Below are 20,321 nucleotides of genomic sequence, written 5' to 3' on the forward strand. Positions count from 1 at the left end.
ACTTCCTTGAGTGAAGTATCAACGTGCCAGAAACATGGTTCTTGGTGGTGCACCCGCTACAACACTGCACTTAATGAGTCTTCAGCAGTAGAAGCCAGCAAACCTGAGCATGCTCCTCAGCTGCAGCCAGTTTTTGCTCCTCTTTTAAACACTGGATTTGGAAGCCTTCTTACTTTAAAAATAATATGATGATAATATAGAAATGCATTTCTAAATTTATGTACTCTATATATGGCAACATCGTGTATCACTTCATACTGAAGATTCAGGTTACCCTGGGTTATGAAAGTTGGGTTCAAATTTTAGGAGAAAACAACAGCACCTCTGGTCTGATTCCAGGTTTATCTCTTTATATTCTCACCACTTCAGTTTATTTCACAGCAATCCCACAATGTCAGTAGATATTCCTATTTTTGTAGTAATAGCTTTGGTTTCTCAGTAAATTAATCTCTTTGTTAACTTGTTTGGTGATAACATTTTCTATCACAAGCAGCTGCTCTGTTTAAGATTGAAATGAGGAAAATGTGATAACCTCACAAAGGAACAATGCCAGTCTCGGAAGTCCTCGCTCTTTGTCCAGGTTCCAACGCTATAAATAATCAATAGAAAAAGAAAAGTGAAGATGAGAAAGAAAATAAACCTAGCTATGTCCAAATGCTGTAGCTCTCAAAGATTCTCTCAGTGCTAAAGCCTGGTTAAACAGATAGAGGAGAAAAGGTGATGTAATGCTCTGAGGTAGGAAAACATCGACCACTCAGAGTTAAAGACAGTCCTGCTCCAAAACATCAAAAAAAACAATGGTCATTTGAGGTTGATGCCACATGAGGCATTTTCCTCTGTACTTCATTGTACTGCATGATTTGCACTCACATAATGATAGTTTTCTCTGCTACACTGTTTTCAGATTTGGTTAACCAAATGACTTTGATAATCATTGTTATCTTAAAAGTGGGATGATGGGGAAGAGAACAACACCCTGCAAATGCCTGACACCACAATGAAGTGACAGTGTATTCTGTGACGGAGGACCAGGAGCATCCTGTCAGAGCAGTCATAGAAACAGTTTCAGTAGCTATGAGGAGAGAGAGAGAAACAATTTTAATCACAGGGCCTGGGTTGAAAAAGACTTTCAACCCCTCTGCTATGTGCAGTGTTACCAACCACCAGGCCAGGCTGCCTAGAACCTCAAGAGAAATACAAGTTCAGATAGTAGGTGCACAGCTTAAAGGTTAGATAACGTTATCCTTTAACTGGAATATCATCAAATATCACAAGACCTCAGTATTATATCCTGTGGTACACAAGCATATGGCAAACTCAGACATACGTCCCTTTCCTGGCTACAGAGGGGAATGGAGTTTGGTAAACACGGGGTTACAGTCCCTCCAGATCCAGAACAATAATTCAGAAATTACAGCCTCAAAATAAACAGAACTGAGTATGAGGCTTTTGCACTCTCTCCTCAGCTGAGCATCTGTTCAGCAGCTGAGGTGGATATTTAGATTCAAAAGAAAATCTGAGTAATTTTGGTTATGCACAAGGCACTTTCTCTTCTGAAAAGGGTTTTTTGCAGTCTGCAATGCTCCAGCATGGAGAGCCATCTGGTGGGTGTCAGCTGCACTGCTTTCTTATGTTCATGTACAGAATCCTAAAGACTACATTTGCAGCGTCCCTTTTGCTATTATCCTTAGGAGTTCTGTTTGTGAAATCTTCATTGCCTCCTGATTATTATTTTTTCTGGTTTTTCTTTGTGTTTATGTTCAGTTTTCTTGGCATGCATTTGCAGTTGTTCTTTGCCAAACAGTATTCACTGATGATGCTTGCTGTTATGACAGAGATGGACAAAGTGTTTGAGGGAGAAAAGGGAATCACTTTGAAGAGCAATTTCACTTGCTCTGAAATAACTCAGATGTATCACCAACACTCTCATGCAGAGGAAAAAGAAAAGGAAAGAAAGAAAAGAAAAAAGAAAGAAAAAGATCAGCCAGATGCACCTGAGAGATAGCAAGGGGAAATCAGTGTCTCTCTGCCTGCTGCTCAGAGCTTGGAGGTTTGGCAGATTAGAAGGGACTCATCTCAGTTCTGTGAAAACTCACCCTCTGCAAGATTGAAGGGTGGATGTACACTGAGGAGGAGGTACCTGCAGTCAGATTATACAACGCCCTAAACAAAGGCGTCTTCACTCCTCCCTCTCGAGGCTGTTTCATTATATATTAAATGACAGTTACTAAAAAAGAGAGCTGAGTCTGAGCCTTGTGGCTGGGGACATGTGCTGGGTAGGCAGACAGCACACACCTCAGAGCTCACATGAGTTAATGACACTGTTATTATACTTATTATGTATTAACATGGTGAAGGACTATCAACAGATGAAGTGCAAAGCGCTGCTCAATATGACAGCAGGGTAGGATACTTTCTAGAGTGGTAGGAGTTGGGAATTCTGATCCCCCTGAAACAAAGGAGAGATTTGAGCCCCGGGCTTCTGAGCTGTAAATGCCTGAATGGTTGAATGAAGCCATCCTTTCTTCTTGGTTTGGTGAGTTCAGGCTTTCTTTAGTGCTGATCTTTTAGCAAGCTTCTGAACCAATGTTTTCTCTAAGGGCAACTGAAATGTGTTATTTAACAGAAAATAACTATTTAGTCATGGTAGGAGGAAAAAGTGGGGAAAATCTATTTGATCCAGATCGAATTTGGATGTTTGATGCAAATGTTCTTTGAATTAGATAAGGTTAAAAAAATCTCACAGACTAATTCCAAGTAAGGAATACTTAACAAAGTACCCATATACCTTCTAAAAGCATTCAGAAAGTGTTTCACCTGTGTTCTGTACTAGCATACAAAGAAAGAGTGTTAGAAATTCAGGCAGAGAGCCATCAAGTCTTGAAAACAAACAGAAGCTTCTGTCAGAATTTTGAGTATGCTGTAGTCTGTGGAAGTTTTGTCTCTTTGCAGCAAGCAGTGATAAGTAAAGCTATATTGTTATCTTGTCTAGTTGACTCAAATTCAACACCTGTATGTCAATAACAAACTGAACAGTTCTGTTAGGAGAGGTTTGAGTGCGGTTGCTATTATAGCTGTTTTCTTGGAGGAGAGATTGGAAAACCACTTATTCCTATCCTTCTGCAGGACATCTATATTTATTGCAGTGCTGGGGAGAGCTACTCACTGCATCCTCTCCCATGTCCTGGTCTTTACAGCACAGTCTCCATCACACACCCACTTCTTTTCTGTAGTGTCTGATGGACTGTATCTCCTCAGATCAATTGTGTTGCACACATCTAGCCGACCTGAAATTACAGCTTGTTCACCATAAAGATCTAAAGCACATTTTCTGCCTGTGGTCCATTTCTTCATTGGTCTCAGGAACATGCGGTGAGGGTAGACTGTGGGCTGAGCGTCCTGGCAGGATGCATAGAGACTTAGTAGGACAGGCTAAACACACATATTTCAGAACCAAAATTGGTCTGGAGTTAATAACATCCACCCTCTCCAAGTTCCTCCTCTTTAAAAATACTGATCATTTAACACTTTTTTTTTTTTTTTTTTTTGTACTTTTGGTCCTCTTTTATTTATTTATTTATTTTAAAATGCATTCTCAGGTTATTGTACTTCATGTCAGAGGCATTTTCAGTCCGTCAGAGTAACAAGGACTGTAGTATTTCTGCTTAGAACAGGGGGTAGTGTCTTGTCTACAGTGCCTTTCAGAAAGACATCTCATCACAGTGAGAAAGAAATTGGTGGAGAATGCATGCCCTTTGGGGAACAGTTCACTAACTTTGTTGGTAACAGTTTTCATTGTACTTCTCAAATGAATTCCCGAATTTAATTTTAAAAAGTGATTGGGTTTACCAGCATAAAATAGATCATTGACATCAGCTTTTAAAATCTGGATCTCGGATGAAGTATAAAACATAGTAGATGCTTCAGAATAGACCTTAACTGCTTTGCAGTTTTCACCAGGATTGTTGCATGTGTAAGCCCTTCACAGCAGGTCTGTCCTATGGAATTAGCTAGTTGCTGCCAGCATGCAAACATACACATCTGTCAAAACCATAACTCATATTAAATGGAGATTTTAAAATTAGCATTCCTTAGCGAGCTAGGTCACACATAATCTTAAATCCACTGAAAATAAATAAATAAATAAAGACTGAGCCAGCTTGTGGTCCTAAAATTCCTACTGTTTATATATGGAGAATGCATGCAACTCCTGTGTCAGCAGCGATTTAATCAAATTGTAATTACATTTGGAGTATGATTGTCTTCTCATATGGAGAACTGTGTGGTAGAGGAAATGAAGCAAAGAATTATCATCCATTATGTTACATGTCACTGGAGCAAGTATGGCTTTGGGATGTCTTAACATCAGCCTTCCAGTACCTACAAGGAGGTTAGTGATGGGTGAAATTCTCAGTGGTGTGCAGTGGTATTTCGTGGCTTAAATGGAAATGAGAGGCTCAGGCTTTATGTTAAAATAGTTTTCTCATGTTGAGGACAGTCCTACATTGAAGCAGGTTGCTAGATGGGCTGTGCAGTCCATTGTAAGGTCAGATTGGGTGAGTAACCTTGTCTGATTTCATAGTTGACCCCAGTAAGAGCATAGAGTAAAACTAGAGACTTCTTGATCTTTTTCAGTGAGGATTTTCCTGTGAACACACAATGCATGGTATAAAGGAAAACTGCATTGAAACATTCAAGACTACATTTAAACCCAATGTTAACACAGTAAGAGTTAGATGAGAAAATTTCCAAGGTCTAAGCCATCTCAAGAGAGCTCCAACAATCTCACATTAAACTGGATTTGTTCTGATAAATGAGCTTTTCTATGATTATAACTAATGTTCCTTAAAGCAGCAGGAAAAGTTTGTTTCCTTTCCTTGACATAAGCATGGAAATGTCTACAGAAGGTTTCACATGGAGAAGGAAGAATTACAATCACAAGAAGTTCTGACTCAAGGGACTGTGCATCATCTCACCCTTGTGGAACCATGTACTACAATGTACTGCTTCTGCTTCCACCCTTGTGTTTAAAGCCTTTGCTTATAAACCTGCTAAGCTTTTCTAACATTCCTATTATATTATTCTAAGATTTGCATACCTTTTAATGGATCTACGTACATTTTGTTTAGATGTAAGCTTCTTATTGTGAGTAGTTATTTGAGCTCAGTCTGGAAGGGCTCAAGGCAATACACTGTGGATGTAGAGTTTTTGCTTCTTTCCCAGCCAGTAGTGTAAAATGAGATATTCTTACAGATTTCATTTACTGTCAAGTTACATATCTAAAATGCAGGTTATTTGTGATGACTGCAGAACAGGATCAGAAATTGTCTTTTCTCTATGCTTGAACAACCCAGTGTACAGGAATTCATTTCAACAGAGTGATTCCTGAAGGTTTCACTTTTGCTTTAAGGTAGGAAATCTGCCCTTTTGTAAGGGATGAACTTGATCCTGGATTTATCATATCATTAATTTAGCACCTAGAATCAAAATTACTAACTGAAGTACTCAATGACATATAACACCGGCACAGATTTGAGCCAATTGTCCAGTGATGGGTTTCTACAAAGATAGATGATCTTCTCAGGCATACAAGAAATAGTTAACTGACAACCTCAATATATGAAACTTAACGGGAATAACTACTTTGAAAATGTAACGAACAACCACAAAGTGTGAGTCATCACATCCAGTTGTGAAAAACAGAAACTAAATATATCCCACATGCTCTAATAGGCATACATGAAGAACACAGAAAGTTTCAAACATTTCCGTAGGACAAACCTCCTCCTTTCAAACACGAAGCCTGGAGAGAGAGAGAGGTGACTCTAATACATGGTGTGGTGCTCCATGAAGCATTGGAGCTTCACATATCAAGTGGAGCAGAAAGTGAAATGCCTTTGTACACCTTTTAGGTATCTTGAAAGAATTGCAGATTATAACTTCTTTCAGGCATCACAAAACCAGCAAAATTTTCCTAGCTCTGTGTTTTCTTTAAAGCATTTGGTACATCATCTTGGAGTATTCTCCTCTAAAGAATAACTGAGGAAATAAATACAAATAGCAGCAAAATTTGAATGTCTACAGACTCAAGCAATTGCTTATATTTTCAAAAGGTGATCTCTCTCTCTACCCACAAGACATAAGTGATAGACATATCACAATTAGGAAAGAACTTACATGTATTATACAAACCAGTGACCCAGTCTATCATTAGCATGTTACCAAAGATGCATTTACACTTTATAAATAGAATTCAGAGGATTATGCTTTTGTTTGCTACTAAAGTTCACAAAGCAACTAAGACCTCATAAACCTATTGGTTAGAAAGAAATAGAACAAATCTGTAGTTCTTTTCTAGCAATGGAATGTCTTAAAATCAATATGAGGATCACAGTTATATAAGAAGTTTAAGTAAAAGTAGTTGTGACTAAAAAACACATCGTTGACTATGAGTAAATTAGCTGAGTTAAACTTGGGAGAATGTGAGAAAATTTGGAAGGACTGTAGAAAGAGCAGGAAATAAAAGTGATTATTTGGGAGTTTTCGTTTTGAAGAGTAATTTTACAACTAGTAGCAATGGTAGATTTCAGTGGTATGCAGTGATGAAAGTGAAAAATATAGTAAGGCAGGAACCCACAGAGAGATGAAAGAAAAATTTAAAATAAGAGAAGGACAAAAAAAAATTCATCAAGGACTTTGGTTTAGATGCTTTCCAACAAGCTCAGAAAAAAAAAAAAAATATGAGTAATATGACAGTCGGATATAAAATAATTAATGGCCAGAAAGCCTGACCAGCGTATTTACTCTTTTTATGTGACAAAAGAAAACTGACACAGAAGCCCTTGTTTCAGCAACGCATTTTAGAAAGATAAAAGGATGCACTTTGCAGACTATGTGTAATCAAATTGTTGAACTCACTTCTGTAAGAAATTTACAGGAAAAAAAAAAAAAAATAGGTAAATAATAAAAAAGTAAAATAATAGTAAATAATAAAGGCACTAGCCTTTATAAAAGTAATAAAGATTTTTCCACTACTTCATAGCAAAATAATATTTCCAGCTAATGGAAAGGATTGTTTCTCTTTCTTTCTGGAAATACAGTTATACAGCAAGTTCTCGTATGATTTGTGAAGTGCCTGTGGAAGCCAGATGTCAGCTAACTAGGTTTTGGACTTTATCTACTGTGACAGTTCTATGTCCTTGGTGTGGTGCAATGGAGACATATTAATTACTTTAAAAATAACTAAATAAATAAAAATAAAAGAAGATAAATTATATCTTTGAGTGCAGATTCACACCTGTCTTTGTGAGATCTGAGCGCTACTTCAAAATAGCAATAGTAATATAGAAGACCTGACTTTTTCTATAATTCTTTTTAAAGTCCATTTAAGTGAAATGAAATACTCGTTATTTGTAGCTGTAAGTCAATTCTTTATGTAAATGAAACAACTGCTTTCACAGCAGAAGTTTATGCTGCTTCTGTGTTGTCATTACACTTTAGGTTAGTCATTCCTTTTCTTTCCAACCAGCTCTGAAAAGCACTTTAGATATTGAGTCTGAAGATTTATTTCCTACCAGACTTTTCCTTGATATAAATTCAATAATTGTCATTTCTAACATGAAAAACATTTTGAAACAAGTTACAGATGGGTTATTGTTATTCTTTGTACAAAGACCAGTTAAAGCTCTTTGTGGTAGATTAGCATAATGGTCTGACAATATGGACAATCCATTTAATTTCTCGCTTCCTTAGATCTCTGTCCTGTAAATGCAACAATACAATTATTCTTCAACATACATTGGAGATTCCCCGCTGTTTGGTTTGTGAGTGGAAACATTTGAGTACATAAGTGATGTCCTAAATTAGGTAAAACATTTATTTGCCATCTAGAGCTGTGTGTGTTAAGAGGTATAATTTTTAGTTTATAACAAGACGAATGCTAAAATGTCTTTGTGACCAGTATTTTCATGCTTAGAAAATTTCTATCAAAAGTATGTGGGTTTCCTCTTTTTTTTTTTTTTTAATTATTGCCTCCCCCCCAGTTCGTTGAATAATGGCATAGATAATTGTGTGGTTTCATATTGTACAAAATGCTACTTACTTCTGATCAAGTGTTGTCCATGGATGAGAAGGATTAGAATATTAAGGACTTTGAGTGAAGATTAGCTGAAGAAGTCGTGTCTTCATCCTCAGGAAACAATGACACTGACTGTTGGTTGAAAGAAAGATGTCAGAAAGTCAGAATAGATAATACATATCCTCTTTCTATTTTTTCAAAAAGTGATTAGCAAAGGAATGTATGACAGCATTGCTACTATCCAGATGAAATTGTTTCCTATGGACAAGCAGGCACAGAAGATAATTTTATTTTAAAAGAATGTAGAGATCTATTGATCTATTGTTCAAAGTGTTGATGACTGTGATGCCTCTTTATCTTATTACCTTCTAGGTTATTTGAGTAATACAACAACTGACTTCTACCACACTCAGCGCTGCATGTAAAAAAGTGCTAGACCAAAAGTAGAAAAAGAGGAGTGGAGACAGACTATGGCCATTCCTTTCTGTATTCAAGTACAGCACCTCAACACTTCTTCCTTCCTAATCTGTATTCTCTGTCACTGGCTAGCCCTCTTTCCTCACATTTCATTCACCTGTGCTCAGGCCACATAAAGATCTAGGTCCATTTTAAAATGCACACACCAGTTAATAGAATTGACGCCTCTGAAACAATCTCTTCTCCATCTGACAGCTGTGCATCACATTGTAGAGAATGTATGGAGGTGGCAGTTTCTCTCACACTTTCTTTCGCCTGTTCCAGCAGTCTTAGGGTACTCAGCTGAAAAATGTTGGTTCAAGTTTGATGAGGTGGAAGAGAATTGGGAGCCCACCTCTGCCAAGACCTGAGAGATGAGTTAAAATGGGGAGAGGAAAGAGGAAAAGGATTCCTCACCCTCTTACCCACAAGATTTGTTGTAGAGAGGGAAACGCACTGCCTAAGCAGTGTTACCAAGTCATGCCCAACAAGTGAGCTGATTGGGAATCATTCTGTAGTGAGGTTTGATTATAGGACAGACTGCAGGTTAATGAATGTCCTGAGGTGCTGTACATACACCCAGCTGCAGAAATAGAAGTGCATACTGGAAATTTTTGCAGGAGGGAGCTGAGGAATCACGGAGAGCTGATGCCTAGAGACAGATACCAATAGCAAAATGATGGATGTGCATCCCTGTAACCCATCACTCCTGTCCTCTTTGTAATTGCAGCCTTAAGCGTCTTTGTGACAGTTTTCTCCGCCCTAATTGTTCCATTTTGTTGTCTTTGGTCCTGGTGAGAATAGTCTCATAGAATGCCCTCTATCTAACGCATTTAAAAGAATTGCCTGCTATTTATTCCCGTGTCCATGTACCCATTTTCTCTTCATTTTCTAATGGCTGTGTTTGAGATGGGATTGAGTTTTCATGATAGATATAAATAGGATTTGCTTTGTATCCTTATCTATTCTCCTCCAAGAAAATTGCTTTTAATTATTATTTAAAGTTCAACTCCAGTTACTGCTGAAACGAACTTCTGATTTTAGCTTTAGGACTGAAAACTGAGCCGCAAATAAACATGAACTGCAATATTAAAACAATTACTTCCTTTGGTTATTTTACTGTTAAGCTGTGCAGTCATTATGGTTTCAGAATATCAATGTTGAAATTTTTCTTAGCTAAAGTCATTTTTTTTTCAGCTGAGATCCATGCCTTTTTCTCAGTGCTCAGAACTAACTCTTGCTTGAGGCAGTCACTGAATTTCTAAAGAAATTTCTTTCTTAAACTTTATCCTCATGTGACGTTTGACTAGCATATGGGTGGGTAGCTAAAGTATTATATTATTAACAGTTTATTAGCTTCAGTTAGCATGTATCTCCTTACATATTATACTCTCATCTGTCTTTTTATGATAAACCTGTGTTTCATATGGGTTGAACACATGCGTCATTTAGGGAACTGTGGAGTTAAACAGTCTTAACTTGGTAGGCCTGGGGATCCCGAGGTGCTTGTAGACAATTATTACCAGGTTTCTGAAGTCTTACTGTTACAATCTCCTCCCAGCTATTTATTTACCTTTTTCTATACACTATAAGCAATGTCTTCCCATAGGCTGAGCCACCCCATGCTGCACAGATGATGTTGCTGCAATCTGTGTTTTCTCAGCACTGCAGTTACCTGGATGTTCAGTTTTCACCCCTGCAACCAGAAAGGACAGCAGTCATAAAAAGGAAATGTACCTGATGGGCAAAATCCAGGGATGCAAGGAATTAAATAGATCAGCTACCTGTGAAGAGTTAAGAGCTGTAGGAGGGGGCTGGATCTCCCTCAGACAGAAGACAGAAAGTGGCCAGGGGAACCAGAATGGGAGATAGTGACAGCTGCACATTGGTTTGTTGGTTAGCAGTATGTGTTGTGCAGCAGTTGGTTGCTCATGGAAGGCCAGCAATAACCTAAGTGTATTTTGTGAATTAGAGGACTCTAAAGAGATCACAGCAGTAGAAGTCTCCTTACTGTAATATTCTGTGAGTGTGTAGGATGTGTTTCTATAAAACTTGCTTCTGCCTTGTATCTCAGTTATTAGAAGTATACCCTGGTCTTTCCATGTGTGTAAACAGGAACTGAAAATACTATATCCTGGAATGCCCTTTAACCAAGAGGTCAATTTCCATGAATATCTGGCACTGTTCTCCCTAACTCCACTATTTATGGAGAAAGTAAGCACCAAATATTTACATTGTGGAGTCTCTTTCTCTGGAGATATTCAGTTCTGGATGGTTTTCTGTGTGACCTGCTGGAGGGAACTTGCTATAGCACAGCGCTGGACTCAGTGATCTCTAGAGGTCCCTTCCAAGCCCAGTGATTCTGTGATTCTGGAATATCACATACGATCCCTCCTCCCAAGGATGTTTCAGTTTACTATAGATTGAGAATGGAAACCACAGGATTTGTCTTTGCTTTTGAATCTGTTACTGACATTTCTATCCATAAACTGAGTATAGTTTCAGTGCTACAGACATGTAGTCGTCCTAGGTCCCACAACATTTTAATTGTAATGGTAGAATTTCATTTTTAATACTGATTTTTATTTTTATTTTTTTTAATTGCACATCAAATTCTCGCTGCCTGAATGAAGGTATAGCAGCTCCACTCAAGCCGCTGGAGTTGTATCAGGACAGTTGAGAACAGTATCATCTTTAAAACAACATAAACTTAGTAGGACAACTTTTTGAACTTATAAATGAATTCAGTCAGCTAAAATCACCTTTCATCTAAAGCAGATTAGGGTTAAATGAATTGATTTATTTATGGTCAGTTCCTAGAGCCTGCCAGGATCCTGCTAGGACCCTGGGAGTAACTCTCATTACTGCCTCACTTGCTTCCTAGGATGAAAGCAATGGGGTTGAAAGAAACATACAAGTTGCAAATGCAAATGTGCTGCCACCCACTTCTCTGTTATTTATTGCTGTTTACATTGCAGCTCAGGTTTGTGTGACATATTAGGCAAGTAAAGCGTCAGGTTGCTGCCTGACAGGATAGGAAGCCTGAATGTTTACCACCTGGCTGAGGCACTGCTGCTTGCACAAAATGAAGGTAATGCATGTGCAAGTTGATGGCAAATTTGAATTCTTCATTCACCTACTCTCCATTGGATTTTATGCTGTCTGTTTGTGGAGGTACACCAGTATAAAAGGTGTATGCTGTACCAACTGCGCTCCTGGAACAGGAGCCAAAAGTGAGGAAAGTCTGCTTTTGTAACTACAAAATAGCTTGCCATTCCAGTATCTTTTACAGGGGTGGCATTTAGAAAGCCAAATGCAGTTGAGAAAGGAATGAGAATTTCCAAGGAAGATCATCCTTCTGTACCTTCACAGTCATCCTTTATCTGTTTACGTATTTCTTTTTTTAACTGCTTTGCCATTTCTATTCCTTCTTGAATTACTTATATTTTTAGAACTTATTCAAGGATGCCCTTGTTTCTGGCATAACAGCCGTATGGGTCATCAATTCATAACTGCTTGGTGCACCATATGTCTACTCGAGTCCCTTTAATTTTTTATTCTAGACTTCTGCATACAGACCAAACAGTCTTATATCTACTTTACCTGTTTTCCTGTCATTATGAACACTGGTTACATATTAGTTTTCATCTAACTTTGTTCATTCTTTAGACTTAGCGTTTGAGTAAAACAGAGGAAGAAGGAAAAAAAAAATATAAGGATAGAGGGAGGTGCATCTTTGATCTGTTCCAAAAGTAAAGAACATCAGAATGCTGAAGAAAATTGAAGAACACCTGGGACTTGAACTTTAACAAACCCCTATATCAATCAAAAACTCTGTTTCTAAGTACTCAGGCTTCATTAGCTCCATTTGGTACAGAACTAGTTATTTAAACAGTGAGATGAAAGTTGTTAAAGTCCATCTGTTTTTTAAAACTCTTCATTCTTATAAATGATATGGCAATTTTCATTGAAAATTGAATTGTAGCAAGTCATACGAATGTGGCTAAACACAGCGTGGGAAATTGTTCTGGGAAGAATAATTCGGTATCTTGGGAGGAAAGTAAAACATCCCAAAATCTAACAGTTGCTATGGAAATACTTAAGTTAAATGTAAAGCATGCATAAATTTTCAGTACATCCAGCAATTGAGGAATTTTGACATATGTTAGAGGAAAAGCCAAATACATGAACACCAAATGGAAGACATGGCATTTTTGGTGTAAATCTGTGCATAAAATATTCCACTGGCATATCTACAATTCATGTTGAATGTAGACCAAACCCATGCTTGAAAACGAAAGTATTTTTTTGTAAACTTGGCCCCGAGAAAATCATGCTATCAGCTATTCTGTCTTCCCTTGCAGCTGTAGAGTTTGGCCAACTTTGTGCAAAAAGCTATCTTTAGAGTCCCTTTCAGAAAAACTCTGCACACCACTAAATAAAAGTGGTATGTGGTAACCTTAGTTGACCCTAGGATGGGAGGAAATGGTTTTGAACTGGAAGAGAGTAGATTTAGATTAGCTATTAGGGAGAAATTCTTTACTGTGAGGGTAATGGACGCTGGAGCAGGTTGCCCAGTGAGGTTGTGGATGCCCCCTCCCTGGAAGGGTTCAAGGCCAGGTTGGTTGGAGCTTCAAGCAACCTTACAGTCCAAACTATTTTATGATTCTGTGACCACACATGGAGCACAGGGTGCAAAATGACCTCTAGAAGTGTCTTTCAACCTCAGTTATTCCATGATTTGCTGACGATGGGTTATCTTTAAATCGGAATGTCCTGATGTCCTGTTGCCCTCCCAACAGTCTGTTGACTGAGCAACAGTTCTCCTATAGAAGATGCAGATATAGTGAAAAAGACACTAAAGTACAATGGATGTTATTCTACTTCCTTATTCTCTGTGCACTATAGTTTTGACATAGATCCACTGTTTGAAGGTATGTATTTTGCATCTTATTCCTAAAATTGCAACTTACCTCACAAGAGACTCTGTTATCCATAAGAAATCATGGGGACTCACAATTTTTACTATGTGCACTAATTGTTTGATGTGTAAACTCTGGGCTTTCAAAGTAGATGTCACACTTTGTCTTCACTGCTGGCCATCTTCAGTAAGTCTTGGACTTGCTGTGCATGTATAGATGTACCTCTGTATGCTACAGCATCATAAGCATAGTTGAATGCAAGACCTGCCAAAAATAGTGGCCACTTTGTATTGTGGTATAAAGGAGCTCCCCTCAACAAGTCAGACAAGTGCAAGATTTTATGCTGTCATTATATGACATAATCTTAACAATGTGGCTGTAGATGCCAGCCAATCCTCCCAACTTTGTACCATCAGCAAACTTGCCACTGTCCCCACGTCAAGATCATAGATGTTGAACATGTTGAACAAGACCAGACCCAGCACTGACCCCTGGGGACCACTGCTAGTTGCAGGTCTCCAGCACTAGTTACAAGTCTCCAATCGGATTCTGCAACACCAATGACGACCCTCTGTGCTCTGCCAGTCAGCCAATTCTCAGCCACCTCACTGTCTACTCATATATCCCACACTTCCTCAGCTTTGTTGTAAGGATGTCCTGGGAGACAATATCAAATGCCTTGCTGAAATCAAGGCAGACTACAACATTTGGTATAGTACTTGAAAGCAGAGTGTATAAATACGCTATATTGTAAATTAAAACCTTTGATTTAGCCATTAATTAGAAGATATAAAAATTGAGATCCCACAGACTTTATTCTTTGGGGCAAAAGAACAATAAGAATATGCCTCCATAAAAATTTAAATGCACAGGGACACGTTGTGACAGTTTGTTCATATAGCACTAAGCTATTAATTAACATGCAAACTATCTATTAATTAACATGCAAAAGCAGACTATCTGCTTTTGAAGAACCAGCTTCATGTATTCTTATTAATTTTTTACTATACTTGATTCCACATGGTGCCCTATGACTACACTGAGAATTATTTGTAGAAAATGGTCCTGTTGAATCAAGAATCGAGGAAGGCTATCACAGATTGTAAGGAACGTGTTTGTGTAATGTTTAAATCCAGGTAGAAACATGAAAACATATAATAATCCAGAAATTTAAAGTAAGGATCCAGTTGTTTTTCACCTTGAAAATAATAATGTAAGTATTTGGATCAACTTTACTTTGGTAATGATTTAAATGTTTTTCGCAAACAGCTGTTCTAATCCAAAAATGGTATGCACTGGAACCGCACCAGTTTTTCACTCTGTGCAATATGAAATTCTCGGAGTTTTAACAAAATGAAAATCTACTCAAACATTTACATTTCTTTGTTACACTGATATCCTAGCACTACTCAGTAGAAGACAAATGCATCTATGAATAGCGATCATTCTTCCTTGGATTGCAGAAGTAGACAGATTCTTTATTTTAAGGGTAATTTTTTTCTCAGCTGATGCCATTTTTGTTAAGTCAAGATCAAAACAACGTGCATGTATTTTGCCTAGATAGGAACTCCTGTTTCTAAAAGATGAATCTAGTTTCTGATTACTATAGAGCTGAATTTCATAGCCATCAATCACCTTCTGAGAATGTGGCTTTTTTCATTTCCAACTAGTAATTGCTATTGTTTAATTTGTTGTATTGAATGCCTGATGTGTTCATAAAATAATGTCAAGGTGATTGTGGGAACATCAGAGCTTGTTGCCATGGAAGTACACATTTACTTACACAAACATTTCAGAAAGAAAAATTACTTCTATAAATGTTCATCGAAAGATATAAAAGGATGTGCTGATGCAAATGGAATAAATTCCTGCTCCACAGATAGAAAAATAATGTTCATGTGGCAGAAGAATTATTTTCTATTTGTTGATTACATATGTAAGATGTTAGACCATGTATGGGACTGTTCTGAGTCAGTTTGTACCCCACTGGCAGCTGCAGAGCATAGCAGATGCTCCTGAGGAGCAGGTGAACTTGCCCACTTCCTTCTTTATGTCCTCCCCCCTCTCTGCTCAGTTATGCCAGGGAAGAGGAAATATTCTCACTACCATTTCCCTTTTCCTCCATTGTTTTCTTGAGCCAAAATGATGTAGTGCTTCAGATTTCTGAAGGTTTCAGTCCTTTTTGTACTTGTAAAAACTTCAGATCCTAATGATCTGTCAAATCTCAGCATTTCTCCCAATATTTATTTCCATCCTTGATATCTCTGTTAGGGTCCTGTTTCATTTTCTGATCAATTTACCAAATGTTTCCTTTGCTGCACAGTGGACCAAGAGATTACAAATCGTTACCACTGACTCTTCAAGCCTCAAATGACTTAATATAAATTAACAAGTTGAAGCTTCAGTTTCTCTTTGAAGAAATCTTCCAGCAGAAGAGCGAACATGTCTGACTTTGCCAAGTGTGATCATTTTGCTGTTGCTGTAGCTGCTCAGTAGATACTTCATGTAAGTTTAGCTTGGGGAAGATCAGCTAAGAGCCTTGTAGCACAACGTTCTACATTTTCCTAAGCTTCACAAGCACACCAGCAAAATTGAGATTTCCCAGGGCCGTGCAGGTACTGCTTAATCTTAGTAGGACAGTCCGACTTCTCCTGCTCCAAGGGAGTACAAAGCACCAGGAGGTCACATCTCTGCCTCTCCTAAAGCCCTGTCACAGTGCTCGCTTAGAGGCAATGTGGTGACAGCATAATAATTGCTTGGCTGGCTCAGATGGAATGGATTTTTCCTGAAGCTTGCAACAGGCTACTGGCAGTAGGTGGAATCTGCAGAGGAGGTGAATGCTGCTCAGATAAACCCAGCTGACACCAGCTGTCACCCTTCAGAAATGTGCTGTTTTCTCTGAACAGAGGCCTTTCTGCCCTAGTGCTGATATTGCCTATCTGTCTCTGCTTATCTAGTCCTCTGCCTGTCTTTTGGTGAGCAGGAAGAAACTGTATGGAAGAACAAAGGCACTGATCCACTCACTGCTTCTTTTCAGTGCCTTGATCTCAAAAATGAAAACTTTGGTGCAAATGTAACCTGTCAGGAGCTGTGCTGAGCAAAAGTTTTTGAGTGCTTTGATGTCAGCTCTAGAGGGGTTCCAGAAGAATTACATGTGTTCTAAAATAAAATTATATAATATGCATCCCTTAAAAAAAAAAAAAAAAAGAAGAAGAAGGGGGTGGGGTGGGGGGTGGGGTGGAGGGGGAGAAATCACCAAGTACAACCAGTTAAAAAAAGAACTGGAGGAATCAGAGGATGGTGGAAGGACTGCAAGACATCCAGGAGACTCCTGGAGGCCATTAGTGACAACTTTCTGGTTTGGGTATTGGACAGATGCACCAGAGGTGAAGTGTTCCTGGGCCTGGTTCTCACCAACATGAAAGAGGTTAAGACTGGAGGCAGCCTGGGCTGCCATGACCATGCCCAGGTCAAGTTCATGATACCCAGACATATGGGCCTGGCAAAAAGTGTATTCAGGACCCTGACCTTGAGGAAAGCAAAATTCAGGCTGCTTGAGGAATTACTGCATGAGATCCTCTGGGAAGCTGTCCTTAGGGACAAAGGAACAGAACAAAGCTGTCAGTACTTTAAGAATGCCTTTCTAATAAGTAGTACGAGAGTTCTCCAGTCCTCAGAATAAGAAATGAGGCAGATAAGGCAGGAAAACAGCATGGCTGAGCCAAGGACCTGCCAGTCAGGCTGAGGGGAAAAATGAGGAAAAGTATAAGCAATGGGAATGGGGAGGAGTGGCCTGGAAAGAATATAGAGCTGCTGCTTGGATGTGCAGGAAAGCCAAGGCACAGGTGAAATTGAGCTTGATGAGGGATGTGAAAAACAATAAGAAGGAAATCTTTAGATGCACTGGGGAGAACAGGCAAAGGAAAGTATACCCATTATGATAAATGAAAATGAAGAACAGGCCTTCTCAGATACAGAGAAGGCTGATGTACTTAACAAGTTATTTACATCAGTCCTCAAGGCTAGACAGTTTTCCCACACCTCTTGTGTCCCAAAAATTCAAGTAGGGGTCAAAGGGGCAAAATCCCTCCCAATGTAAGGGCAAAGCAAGTCCAAAATCACCTTTTAAGTCTGAATGTGTACAAGTCTTTGGGGTCAAATGACATGCAACCAAGGGTCCTGAAGAAACTGGATGGTGTAAAAGGAAGGAAGACCCATGCAACTACAGACTGATGTCCTACAGCCTAAGCCATTCTATGATTCTATGACTTCACTGCAGAAGCAACCATCTCAATTAATGCTTTGAGGCCTGGCAGGACCTCAGGATTGTGTGCTCATATTGGATACTGAAGCAGTCTTTTTTTAATTGATTCCTGGCATTGGAAGATGCATAGGTTAAATACTCTGTATCTACCAAGACAACTTGAAGTTCATATGACAGGAGGTACAATATACATCTATAGATATGCACTGATATACGACTATTGGAAAAGAATTATGAAAACACATCAGGGAAAGGTTACAGATCTATGCTCTCTATAATTCTTTAGTTTGAAAATAATACATTTTTTCTTGGCTGGATTTTTTAATACAGGAAGTCAGTGAAGCATAATCTTATAAATAAGCAGATGAACTACTTTTGTCAAGAAGATATAGGATTACACTCTATAATACAGTCAGTTCTGAGTTATCTGCTTGTACTAGATATACATCAAAGATGCTTCAAAAGCTAGAGAAAATCTACTGCATGATATGGAGGCTAACAAAAAAAAACAATTCTATGGAAATATAAAATGTATTTTATGGTTGCAGGGCTTTGTTTCAGATTGTTTTGCTTCCTCATCAACTGAAATTTTAGTGCTGTATACCAGAGCTATGGACCTGCAACATTTAAAGTCTTTGGTAGACTTGTGTTAAATGAAATCTGTTTTGACAGCTACTGAAAGAAGATAAATAATTTAAGAGAAATGTTGCATAAAAGTTTTACTGAACTGAGAAAAAAAATTCCCAGGACTACCTTCTTTGCTCTGGATAACGTCAACAGAAGTGGCAACACTAAAATCACTATTTGTAGAAGATGTAATGGAAAAATCAAAAATCTCTGCAACTGCTATTCTTTTTTGCATTTTGGGAACGTGTAACTTTCAACTATTATTGGTTCTTAACCATGTCAAGTACCACTTTAAAATCAGGAGAAATACTTGATAAATAAGACTTGAGAATTGTCTGTTGTCTTTTTTATCTATGGCTTTTTAATTATCTTTACTTCTCTGTTAAAGAAGTTTTCAAAAATAAAGAAAGAAATATGGCAATTTTGGTGTAATGGTAGTATTAATCCTTGTTACGGCACCAGGGCAAAGACAACCAGTTCAGTTTTCTCCATCTTACTCTTCAGAATTGAGGAAGCATACTGGAAATGGTCCAAAGAGGAGACATAGGACTTCTTAAGGAATGATTAAATATGTGTCTAACAAAAAAAAAAAAAAAAAAAAAAAAAAAAAGGTTAAGGGCTAAAATCTGTAAATACCTGAACAGGATCAACATTTTGTTACATCCCACTTCAATTCAGTAGACAAAATATGCAAAGGGCTCAGGGAACCTGACATTAAATTCATTTTAGAAAAGGGGGACAAAATGAGGGGCAATTTTTTTTTCCAGTCAACAGAAATGACATTAGGGCAACATAGAAAGAGGTATATGGGTGCACCGCCACTGAATTTTTTTATTTTTTTTTACTAAAAGAGGTGTTTTACTTCAAACTGAAATTAATGCAAGGGAAATCTACGTTCTGTGTTTTGGTGAAAATGGGAAAGCTGTCAAAGTGTTCTCATTTAACTGCAATGCCGATGCAAGTGAGGGATCCTTTAGAACTCCCTTCAGATTCCTTTCTTAAGGCAGGAAAGGTATCTGTTTAAGTAAGATTCCAGGGGTAATTTTACGTTGCACAGGGCTACATCATTCACTGTTGAAATAGGTTCCCACCTAACATCAAGGTACACTTTGTGTGCTTTTGTTCTGTACTTACCTCTAGTTTGTAGATTTTCCTGGCATAATTGTTGAAAATGTCTGTGGTTCTTCACTGCTGTCATCTTGATCTAATACAAGATTTGTTGAGCTCTTAAGTTTGAATCTTTGGAAATCCTCTGTTAAGACACTAATTAAGCATTCCAAAACTGGAAGAATTAAGTATAAGACGATTCTCACATCTTAAACAGACTTTCCAGAATTAGCTTCTTCCAGCAGAAGATTCTAGGCACAGAATGGAGCTGAACAAGGAACGTGCTCTGTCTGCAGTTGCAGAAAAGCTCTGCCAGAAAAAGTGGAAACTAGATTTACTTTTTTAAAATGAATCAATGAAGTTATCGGTAGTAATAATAATTTAGATACTGATGCTTTTTTTTTTTTTTCTCAGAAAACACTGGTCTGTCTTAAGATTTATATACATGTAAGAAATGGGTGGTCTCAATGATTTTCTCCATACAGAATTATATTGGTAGAAGTATTCCTGCTGACCTTTGTTAACTGCAGTAAATCTCCTTTTAATTCAAAATAACCTTTTATTTCAAGGTTATGTTACCCTAAGTAAGGTTAACAGTTTTAAAAGGTCAAAAGTAACTAAATCTTTGGGGATAATCAAAAGATTTAAGTTGGCCTGACCTTTTTTTATTTATTCGTCTATTCAGTCTTTGAACTGTGGTGTGTAGCAATGTTTATACCTGAGTTAGTTAGCAAACTGAAGAAGAAAAAGAAGTCTTCGTAATTCTTATAAGATATAAAAAGGTTTTTATGTACTTGTGTATTCTGAGATGCACATTATGTTTTGCTGTCAACAAGAAATTGAGAGTTGTTTTTAGATAGAACAACTT

The 20,321-nt window shown here is 38.0% G+C and overlaps 1 protein-coding gene across 2 annotated transcripts in view; it reads left to right on the forward strand.

The window, feature by feature from the left end:
* Positions 1-20,321, forward strand: part of GABBR2 (gamma-aminobutyric acid type B receptor subunit 2) — a 438,554-nt gene that overhangs the window by 373,908 nt on the left and 44,325 nt on the right. The gene's annotated exons all lie outside the window — the stretch shown is intronic.

This window comes from Coturnix japonica, chromosome 2 (assembly GCF_054131305.1).
Source record: "Coturnix japonica strain WE chromosome 2, WE-NBRP24, whole genome shotgun sequence".
In the NCBI taxonomy this organism is placed as follows: domain Eukaryota; kingdom Metazoa; phylum Chordata; class Aves; order Galliformes; family Phasianidae; genus Coturnix; species Coturnix japonica.